Raw genomic sequence first — 12,639 nt, 5'->3', positions numbered from 1 at the left:
ATTGAAGTATAATATTAGAAAAGCTCGCCAAGGCACACATATAAAACAGGGTTTATTTGAAAAGGGGTAACAAAGACTTCTCCCAGGAAGGAGAAGGGGGTCATAGTATCCCAATAAGCGATGGTGTTTTGCCTTTTTATACATCCTATCCTTTCTTTGTTTTCATGTCTCTTCCTCTTATCTCTCTCCTTCCTGAGTAGGTGACTAGGCCCAGGAGATGCTCTGTGGGATGGACAAAAGGTGAGAAGCAGATGGACAGGGAAAGGGCTGGTTGGAGCAGCCCAGGACACATTAATTAACAACTTACAATTCCCTATAGGGAGGGGCAATTCCTGGGACAGGTTACCTTAGCAACAGGTTGGACCAGGGGCAGGTTCTTGATAAGGGTGGAGGAAGGACTCAGAAGGAATTAACATTTCAATCCTTCCATTCTCTGGATCTGACCCTTGCCTATCTGCCTAATTCTGGCTTCACTATGCCACACTTATAATGCCAAAAATTAGAAAGGCTTTCTTCCGCTTGGATGTTGACCATGCTCCCAAGTGCATAGACTCAAGTCCACAGAGTTGAAAATAGGCCTGCCCAGCACAGCTAACATACCTAACAAGGTCTTGATGTTCCAGTGTCCAGACTAAAATCTGTTATCCTTAATATTGATCTGTCTGGCATGAGCCTGGCATGACCACATAATGCCAAAGCTAGGCAAGAGAGAAAGGTTTGCTGTGGCTAGAGATTAACCCACCCCTGAGCATGCAGACCAAAGGGCTTCTGGAACTAGTGTATGCCTGCTTGGAAAGAAGTGTCTCCAAACCAAACATCTCAGGAGAAATTTTCAACACTTCTTTTACCTTTCATTCTTTTTCTATTTACTCCATTGATTCTATCATCTATTATATTATTGTGTTATTTTTCATTATTTTTCTTAGTTTTACTTTTTATATTATACTTTAATAGTATGTTTTTCTCTCTACTTTGTCATTTTCCCCTTTTATAAAAGTAATTTTATTCTTTATTTTTAACTTTTTAATTTATTCTATTATATTTTTACTCCTTTCTTTTCTACAGCTATCGTTAATATAGTTCTTATAGTTTTTAAATTGATTGTTACTGTATTCCTATATCTGATTTGATTTATTGTTGTTTGTTTTCTTCCCTGAGTGGAGGGTGACCTTGAGCCTAGCACCTCAAGCAGATTGGCGTTGGGCATTCTACTGCAGAACTACACCCTCAGCACTATTGAGAGAAATTGCACTTATTTCAGTTCAGCCATGATATAGTCCCAATCAAACCGTAGTAGATTACTTTAAGAATATACAAGACAAAGTCCCCCAACCAATGACCTGACCTCAAGTAGACACATCTAGGGGGTGCCCAAATTCCCACTCCTAGGCACATGCTCCCATAGCAACAGGAGAGAGAAATAATGCAACTGTTTTAGATGCTGCACCTACAAGATTCTTCAACAGATCATTCCAGTACCCTTGCAGACTACATGTTGTCGACAAGTCTGGAGGAGTAACCACCCTATGTACTCTTCTGTTTACAACACAACTGCCTAAACTACATAATATCAATACCTTCAGAGGAAAGATTCCTCAGGCTTTGACAAAGTACGAACTGTTAAAACTTAACTATTGCTTGGACATGGTGTCACATGCCTGTAATCCCAGCAGCTCCGGAGGCTAAGGCAGGAGGATGGGGAGGTCAAAGCCAATCTCAGCAAAAGCTAGGCACTAAGCAAATCAGTGAGACCCTGTCTCTAAATAAAATACAAAATAGGGCTGGAGATGTGGCTCAGTGGTTGAGTGCCCCTGAGTTCAATCCCTGATACATCCCCCCCAAAAAAAACACCTAACTATTATGGCCAAGAAGGCCAGAGATTCTGTTCCACAAAGGCCATTTGGAATTAAATTGAACACTACACAACAAATTGGTAGTCCAGGGCACATTATCAAGAGAAGACAATCCCTAAGAAAGCTCTCACATAAAAGTAGAAGAGATATATATCTCAACAGATGCACAAATCTCAACATAGAAATATAAGAAACCTGGAAAATCAAGACATATGATATCTCTAAAAGTTCAAAAATTTCTTTCAATTGATTCCAAAGATATTGAAGTGGATGACATGTCAGACGAGGAACTCAAAAGTATGATGCCAAAACGATCAATTCAAAGAGGATACAAATAACTGAATTAAGAAAGACCATGCAAGATATGAAAGAACAATTTGATACAGAGATACAGATGCTGAAAAAGAACTAAACAAATATTAGAAATGAAAAGCTGAACAAGTCAAATTTAAAAAAAAAACAAGTTTAGAATCTCACCAATAGAGAGTACATAGTGGAAGAAAAAATATTGGGGCTTAAAGACAAGGTTAATGAATTAGTCATACAGAATGAGTAAGTCAACAAAACATGCAAGACTATTTTGGGATATAATTAAGAGACCAAATATGTGAATCAGGTATACAAAAAGCAGGGGTACAGATGAATGGTACAGAAAACCTAGTCAGTGAAAAGATAGCAGAAAAATGTCCAAATCTTGGGAAGATATGGGCATCCAGATACAGGAGGTCTTTAGAACTTCAATTAGACATAACTAGAAAGGAATCTCTTCATATCATGTTGTAAATTATCAAAAGTACAGAACAAAGAAATATTGAAAGTTGCAAGACCAAAGTACCAAGTCACTTACAAAAGCAAATCTATCAATATAACAAGTTTCTCAGCAGAAATTCTAAAGGCCAGAGGGCATGGAATGATTTTTTCAAGCCTTAGAGGAAAATATCTGCCAACCTAAATTACCATATCATGCAAAATTGTTGATCAGAAATAAAAACCTTTCAAGATAAACATAATAATTCATGACCACTAAACCAGTATTATAAAAGATACCTAAAGGAATACTACACACAGAGAAGGAAGCAAGATAAACACAATTATGACAGCATGTGAAAGAATAAATCTCACTAGAAGAGTAGATGAACAAATGAGATAAAAGAACCAAATATTGTTAATTCAGTAAACCATCAACTGTTTTAAGATGAATAAGAGAGAACAGCCATCAGAAAAGTAGCAGAATGACAGGAATTAGTACATACCCTTCAATTATAAACCAGAATGTACATTATCTCAGTTCTCCAATTTTAAAAAAAAATGTAAAATGGCTGATTGGATTAAAAACAACCCCAAAATTTGCTGCCTGCAAGAAAATACCCTCACTGGCAAAGACACATGCAGGCAGAAAGTGAAAGGATAGAAAATGTTTCAAACAAGTAGAATCCAAAATCAAGCAGAAGTAACTATATTCATATTATGATTTGAATCTAGAATTCAGCAAAGTAGCAGGATAGAAGCTCACAATCATAAATCTGTAGTTTTTCAATATTCCAATTGGTTTAGTTAATTTTTTCATTGCTGTGACTAAAAGATCTGACCAGAACAATTTTAGAGGACAAAAATTTTGTTTGGGAGCTCTCAGTTCCAGAGGTCTTAGTCCCAATTCCCACCTCCTCCAGCCACATGCTACCACTTCAGTTTATTACTCAGTTAATCCCTATCAGGGTATTAATTCACTGATTGGGTTAAGACTCACAACCCAATTATTTCTCCTCTCAACCTTCTTGCATTGTCTCATATATGAGCTTTTGGGGGACACCTCACATTCAAACCATATCATTACACCCCTGGTCAGCATCTGGGGCATTATGAAGTTCTCTCAAAGGACTTCTATAGCTCTATCCTATGGCCTTGCTGATTGTAGTCCTCATAGCCTCTCTCTTGGCTGTTTCTGCTTGATTCCTGCAGCTTTTCTTGGAAGAAGTTCAACATTATTATCATCTCTTATTCTCAGGGGTCTCCACTGCTACTTTGGCTTCTCATATCTTTGTGCATCATCCTCTCAGGGGCTGACTGCCGTATTTTGCCTGGCCTCCCAGGCCTTCCTTTGAAATCTTGTTGGAAGTCTCTGTTATCTCCTAACTCCAGCATCCTGCATTCTTGCAGAACTAGCACCATGTGGTTGATGCTGAAGTCTGCTACCATTTCAAGGAGTAGCCAAGCCTCCTGGAAACATGGCTGTAGCAGCCTCTGAACACCTGGGCAGCTGGTGAAACAGCCTCCTGTTTCCCTATGCAAACAGGGTTTCCCAGCATCCTCTTCTTAAAAGAACTTTTACTTTTATACCCTTGAGCCTGAGATAGGTAAAGTCCTGCCAGTGCCTGAGAAGCCCTGGAGCCATCATTGTTCTTATTGTCTCTGTGCAAAGTCTTTAGCATTTCTTTAGTAGCGGTAATGTCTTAACAACTGCAACTTCCTTACCCTACTTTTACTCTGGCCTTTCACATCCATGCTTTCCAAATCTTTTTGCTCTGCTTTCTACTCCTGATTATCAAAATAAATTTGGCTAAAAGCCGCCAGCAATATTCATGCCAATGCCTGAATGCTATGCTGCCTAGAAATTTCTTCCACCAGATTAAGAAATCCATAGTTTTCATAATTTTTTTTTAAAGAGAGAGTGAGAGAGGGGAGAGAGAGAGAATTTTTTTTAATATTTATTTTTTAGTTCTCGGCGGACACAACATCTTTGTTGGTATGTGGTGCTGAGGATCGAACCCGGGCCACACGCATGTCAGGCGAGCGCGCTACTGCTTGAGCCACATCCCCAGCCCCAGTTTTTAAAATTAGCCTCACAAGCCAGGTGCAGTGGCTCACATCTATAATCCCAGTAGTTTGGGAGGCTGAGGCAGGAGGATCCTAAATTCATAGCCAGCTCAGCAAAAGCGAGCACTGAACAACTCAGTGAGACCCTGTCTCTAAAATAAATAGCATGGTATTATCATCAAAGTAGATCAATACAACAGAATGGAAGACACAGAGACAAACCCACATAGTTACAGTTAGTTAATATTTAACAAAAGGATCAAAAATATATGTTGGAGGAAAGATAGTGTTTTTACTGTGGTTGGAAAACCAAATATTCAGAAGTAGAAGAGTGAAGCTAGATCACTCTCTTTCACCATGTACAAAAGTCATATCAAAGTTGATCAACGGTAAGAATCAAACCAGAAACTCTGTGACTAATAGAAGAAAACAGGAAGTTAACACTCCAACATATTGGTGCAGGCCCCAAATTCCTTAACAAGACCCCTAAATTTCAAGAAATAAAGTGAAGAATCAACAAGCAAGATGGAATTAAGTTTAAAATCTTCTTCACAGCAAGGAAAATGATCAGAGAATGAAGAGAGAACTTATAGAAAGGGAGAAAATCTTTGCCAGCTGCTCTTTTGACAGGAATTAATATCCAAAATATATAAAGAATTAAAAAAGCTTAACATACACACACACACACACACACACAAACACACACACACACATATTAGTAAATAGACAAACTAACTAAACAGACATTTCTTAAAAGAAGAAATACAAGTGGTCAACAAATATATGAAAGTGTTCAACATCTTTAGCAATTAAGCAAATGCAAATAAAAACTGCATTGAGATTTTATCTCATTAAGGTGAAAATGATAATCATCAAGAATATAAATAATAACAGATACTGGTAAGAATATAGAAGAAAAGGTACATTCATACATTGCCTGTGAATCTGCAAATTAGTACAGTTACTCTGGAAAGCAGTACAAAGATTCCTTTAAAAAGTAGAAATGAAAGCACCATATGATCTAGCTATCACACTCCTTGGTATAGAATCAAAAGATTCTAAACTCAGCATGCTATCTATAGTGATATACCCACATCAAGGCTTATAGCAGCACAACTCACAATAGCCAAGTTGTAGAACCAGCCCTTGTGCCCTTCAATAGATGAATGGATTAAAAATGTTATATATGCACTTAATGGAATATTACTCAGCCATAAATAAGAATGAAATTATGATATTTGCTGGTAAGTAAATGAAACTGAAGAATATCATGCTAAGTGAAGCAAGTCAAACTCAGAAATTTTAGGGTCAAATGTTTTTTCTCATATGTGGAAGTTAGAGCAAAATAAGGGGAAAAGGAAAGCTAATATCACACAGATAGAGGAAAGATCAGTGGAATAGAAAGATTGAGGAGGGAAGAAGGAAAGACAGGAAATTTGAGAAAATGTAAAATTAATTTGGCAAAATTACATTATGTGCATGTATAAATACACCTCTTTTAGTCAACTTTATTGACACTATGGTCAAAAGACCAGACAAGAACAATTTTAGCGGAGGAAAATTTTATTTGACACTCAATTTCAGAGGTCTTAGCCCTTAGAAGACCAACTCCATTGTTCTGGATCCAAGGTCAGGCAGAACCTCATGGAAAAGAAGTATGGAAGAGGAAAGCACAAAACCTAGCAATCAGGAAGCAGAGAGAGCTCTGCTTACCAGGGGCAAAATATAAACCTCAAAGGCACACCCCTAATGACCTACCTCTTCTAGCTACATCCTACTATCTACTGACAATTACCACCAGGTTATTTTATATCAGTGAACTAATGCACTGACTAGGTTTCAACTCTTACAATGAAATTCACAGAGATATTGTTGTGGTTTGGAATTCTCTTGCATTTTCTCAACATGAGATTGTGGAGGATACCTTATGTCCAAACCACAACAATATCACTGTAAATTTCATCTTTTTAAAAAATTAATTTATTTATTTTAATTAGATATATATGACAGCAGAATGCATTTTGATTCATCTTATATAACTGCAGCACAACTTTACATTTCTATGGTTGTACACAATGTAGCATCACATCATATGTGTAGTCATATGTGTACAGAGGGTAATGATGTCCATCTCATTCCATAATCTTTCCTGCCCTCAATGCCCCGTCCCCTCCCCTATTTCTCCTTTGCCCAATCAAAGTTCCTCCATATTTCCCATGCCTCCCCCCCATTATGGATCAACATCCACATATCAGAGAGAACATTTGGCCTTTGGTTTTTTGGGGATTGGCTTACTTTGTTTAGCATGATATTCTCCAACTCCATCAATTTACCTGCAAATCCCATAATTTCACTCTCCTTTAATGCTGAGTAATATTTCATTGTGTATATATGCCACTGTTTCTTTATCCATTCATCTACTGAAGGGCTTCTAGGTTGGTTCCACAGTTTAGCTATTGTGAATTGAGCTTCTATAAATATTGATGTGAATGCAGTTTTAGGTTCTTTGAGTATACTGAGGAGTGGGATAGCTGGGTCAAAAGGTTCCATTCCAAGTTTTCTAAGGAATCTCTATACTGCTTTCTAAATTGGTTGCATCAATTTGCAGTCCCACCAGCAATGTATGAGTGTGCCTTTGCCCCCAACATCCTCACCAACACTTATTGTTGTTTGTATTCTTGATAACTGCCATTCTGATTATCGTGAGATAAAATCTTAAAGTAGTTTTGATTTGCATTTCTCTAATTACTAGAGATGTTGAACATTTTTTCATATATTTGTTGATCGATTGTATATCTTCTTCTGGGAAGTACCTGTTCAGCTCCTTAGGCCATTTTTTAATTAGGTTGGGGTTTTTTTGTTTGTTGTGTGTGTGTGTGTTTGGTGTTAAGCCTATGTATATCTATAAAGCACCAATTAAAATAAACACATAAATAAATAAAAGGAAGACCAGTAGAACAGAAGAAGGGGGATGGGAGGAAAGAAGGACAGAGGAGGCACTCAGGATTAAAATGGAGAAAATAAAATTTCATGCATTTGTGATTTTGTCAGAATAAACCAGGGAATTGTGTATAATTATGATGCACTAATAAAAGTATAAAAATAAAATCTCATATGATTATCACAGTTTTCATGATAGGTGTCATGAAAAGTCACCATGCAGAAAAGCAAAACAAAAAACAAAAACAAAACCATACTAAGCAGGAAGTGTATAGCAATAAACGCCTACTTTAAAAAAGAATGAGAGAAATTTCAAATAAATAACCATATGATGCATCTCAAGATTCTAAAAAGGCAAAAACAAAGAAAACCCAAATGCAGTAACAGAAAAGAAGTAATAAATATCAGTGCTGAAATAAATGAAATAGAGACTAAAAAGAAAAAGAAATACAAGGGATCAATAAGTTTTTATGTTTTCTCTCATAGGTAAAAATTTGGAGGAGGGGTAGTCAAACTGAGTATAGAAGAAGAACCTTTAGGAAAAGGAAAGAGAAAAAGGGGGAGGAAGGAGAGATAAATGGGAAAAGAGGGTTTTAGGGAGAGTGGATATGATTAAAACATTATATATACATGTGCAGAAATGTCACAGTGAAAACCATTTGTATAATTAATATTAATATTTATAATATAAAAAAGCAAAAAAATATTTTAATCTTGTATTTTGTAGTTTGGAGTCAATTCATAATATATAGAGAGAGAGTCGATAATTTTTACTTTATATGGTCAATAATTTTTACTTTTCAGTTTGTAAGTTATATATGTAATATAATGAATATTTTCATTACTTGTCTGATATTGGCAATCTTTGCATTTTGAAATTTTCACTTGTTTACTCCTCATGAAGAATTAAAAGTCCACATATTTAATTTATTTTGGAAAATGAGTTAGCTTGTCAAAGACCCAGTTAGAAATTTGGGTAAAGACAGAAAAGAATGGCAAACGGAGGGAGGGACCATGAACAAGAAGGAGCAAACAAGACTATTAATAAGCCAAATAAACTAGATTAAATCCCACATAAAAAATAATAGTAGACAGCTGGTTGTATAACTTTATTGCTAATGTGAGTATAACAAAATATCAGGTAAAAATATTTTATAAAACAAACCCATTAAATATTATTTAGAATAAAATTTCCACAGTGCAAATTTTATTAGAACTGAGAACCAGTTTTTAGGTTCTGAATATATCTGTATGTGAGACAAGTAGTGGGTACTGAGTGAAACCTATGTGTTTACGGAGCTCAAAGGAGGCACTTTTCTCTAGTAGAAAAATGTGTAGGACAAAGTAAATCTAATGTGCAAACTTACATGCTTTTATCTTCAAATGTGAAGATCTAGGTCTTGAGGCAAACCAACAGAAGTTGGGAAACTTGCAAAGGAGTTGGTAAAGGAGGGCAAGGGAATTTGCATTCTCTGCAGGTAAAAGAGAGTGAAAGGAAAGGGATCAAATTGTTGGGAGTTTTGACACCACAGGGGCAGATAGAAACAGGCTGTATTTTGAGGAGACAGGGGTAGTAAAGTTGCCAAACACCTGCACCTTCAAAAAAAAAGTCTCATTGATTAGCCGTTAACTGAAGAGGAATTGCTTATAAAAATAAATACTGAAAATGATTTTTCTTTTTTTACACTGCACCTTGTTCTTTTCCTTCCCAGGACACTCAGCATAAAATTCCAAACAGCTTCTAAGACAGAAAGTGCAGATTGTTATATATGACACATTTTCAAATAACTCACTTTATTTGCTCAAAGTAGAAATAATTCAAAGGAGAGTCATTCAAATAATAAAAATAGTTTGGCGAAAATGTGTAGTCAGCAACCTGAATTTTTTACTTGTTTGGAAACATGGTTTTCAGCTATAAAATAGGCATTTGAATGTGTTAATTGAGCTAATAAGCAAATTCCTCATTTTATTTTCACTAAAGGATATCCATATATAATTGTACTCATTGGTAAAAGAAACACTTTTAATTTTTTATTATTCCTTCCAGAATACTACATTTCTCTTTTTATTGCTAAGCAGAGACATAGCCATTACATCAAGTGATGGGAATCTTTTCCTTTAAAAATTTCCATTATAGTAATACTCTTCATAATAGTGGGTACAGCTATGAAATTTTAACATGAATTTTAAACTTAAAACAAACAAAAAGACTTCATGCTAATGGAGACTTCTTTCTAACTAGAGAAGTCTGATAAGAAATAGACAAACAGCAGCACGAAGAATGAAAAAATGTCTTAGTTTTCCATTCCTGGGCTCAAGGGAACTCTACCAGACCAACTCATTCATTGTCTCAGCCATGAAGGTTTAAAGGCTTTCATCTAAATATTTAACTAGTGAAGTGGGTACATTTTTAGTAATGAGGAAGTTACACCCATGAGTAGAAACTGAAAATGATACTCTTACCCATTCAGACAGAGTGAGTGGACAACTGATGTGGTCTGAAGTTTATTTTTGCACTAGCCTGAAATTGCAGTTTATTGGAGCAGTACAATGTTCTGAATGCCTCAGTAGAGTACCTTATAAATATTTATCACTGCTCTTAGGTGTTGGTGAGCTGAAACCATTTCTATCAGTGGGGGTAAAGCGATTATAAATGCCATTTATCCAAAAGCTTTACAGCAGAATTATTTTGCTTTTTTGCTAGGTTTACTTGTACTTTTGGAACAAGTATGAATACTCTAGTGCCAGTTCATTTGCAAATCTGAAGAAAAAATACTCCAATGATGCATGCAAACTGAAAACACAGGGACTTTTTTGGTCCTGACCACTATACCCTCTGCATCAAGGTTAGGGCTTCAGTTGGAGTGTATCCATAAATAGGAAGCCAGTTGGAAATCTGTGTGTTTTGGGATACTAGGAGAAAATATGTACATGTCTAGGTGTACCTCAAAGTTTTCATGGCTGCAAAACGTAACTAATTATTATTTCCAAAATATACCCTCAATTTACTTTGTACAAATTCCTAGGTTTGCTATGTCAAATTTACTTTGTACAAATTCCTAGGTTTGCTATGTCAATCTTTTTCTTCAGTTTTCAGTCATTTCATACATCCTTGTGAAAAAAAAGACACATTTTATTCTAATATGATAAATTTGTCACATAAAACCCTGAGTTTTATTTTACACAGGGAAAAGAGTATGAATATTCTCCTTGTTCAGTATATGTATCATTAGTTCTAATAAGTTGTATATTATTTCAAAATCAGACTTCTAGACTTTGTAGAAGTTATTTTTTGCATGATCTTTGCAATCCATTTCTAACATTTACTTAAGGATCCCTATTTAAAACAAGCTCTTAAGGAAACAACTCTTTGATTAGCTTATTCTCATAATAATAATATTTACACAGGACTTTATATAAACAAAATTGGTAATTATTTAATTTTATCCTTAAATAACACTACAAATGTTTACTAATATCATCATTCCAATCTACAATTGGCAAAGAAGAGGCCCATTTCTCAAAGGCAAATTGTTCATAAATAGGAAAACCAAAGCTTGAAGGAGATATTTCATTCCAAATCCTTTTATCTTCTCACTTATTTTAAAGATGTTCCATAATAACACTGCATAGACAAAAGCACTTCCAGTCTCTATATTCCCTTAAATTTTCATCATTTGGGGTATTCCACTTTTGTTACTTTATATATTTCTTTAGGACCTTCATTACTTACTTGGTTCTCTTTTTTTTTTTTTTTTCTTTGTCTCCAACTGCCCATTAGAAATAGCTACTTGGATGTCTCCAGCTTCCCAAATACCACATGTCTTATCATTATCTTTTCTTCTGAGCATGTTTCAGCTTTCATATCCCTATGTCAAAAGTCTTGCCCAACATAGAAATTTGGACATTGTTATCTATATATCCCTCACCTTGTTGCACCCTACAGCCAAGCAATCTCTAAATCGTATGATTTTTCTTGAGAATGAATGCTTTTTAAATCTCAGCATCTCCCTCTCCTACTCCATACTCCCCATAGCTTGCTTCCTCCTTCCTTCACACCTTTCACTGCCAATATCCTACTTTTGCTCACTCACCTGGTTTTTACATCAGCTTCCAGAATGTGCCTCCTTATATCTGGTTTTAATCCCAATCCATTTTTCACAGTGCAGCTAAGGATATCATGCTAAAGATCGATTTTATCTAATCTTTACCTTACTTTAAACTTCAAAAAGAACCCTCCCCTTCAACAAAGAAAATGTCACTTCTCCTTGGCATAACAACTTACCTCTCCATTTCAACTCATAATACTTCTGTGTCTTCCAGTACCTTATATATACAGCATAATTTATGTTCTTTCAAGGAACTGTAGAAAAAAACTTCTAAATTTTTATGGTGCATTAATAAAATTCATTAAAGACAATCTGGAGAATTATAACCAATACCATAGGCGAGTGGTTTAAATAGAAACAACTTTTTAATTATTTAAAGATTCTGAACTATATTGTCATTTACAAAATTCATGGGAATTCAAAAATTCTATATCAGGTCCTGTAATATTCATCCAAGTTTTACAAATCAGCATTTTGAATCTAAGAGTAAAAATGGCTTTCCTAAGATAAATATATGATGTGGAAATGGTACTGAAATTTAAGTCTTTTGAACCAAAATCTATAACATCCATCACACTGTATACCACACTACTTTTGGTCCTATCACACAAAGATATATGAATTTACTTAATAGTTAGCCCAACCCACATAAACAGCCAAATTAGATCAGTTAAGTTTTCATTATTATTTGAATTTCTTCCCTTTCATCTGTACCACACAAGAACATCATGCCTGTATTTCATGAATATTCCTATCAAAATTCCTAAGCTATAAAAGCACAGTGTGCATCATTGTTCACTAAAAGTACGTTAAAAAATAATCTATTGGGGTGATTAAGAAAGATAATAATAGACTGATTAAAGGATGGTAGACTATTCCTGACACTGCATGAGATTAAAAGTGCTAATCAGATTTTGGACTTA

The sequence above is a fragment of the Ictidomys tridecemlineatus genome, chromosome 1 (genome assembly GCF_052094955.1).
Source record: "Ictidomys tridecemlineatus isolate mIctTri1 chromosome 1, mIctTri1.hap1, whole genome shotgun sequence".
NCBI lineage: Eukaryota > Metazoa > Chordata > Mammalia > Rodentia > Sciuridae > Ictidomys > Ictidomys tridecemlineatus.
This window is presented reverse-complemented; position numbering follows the sequence as displayed.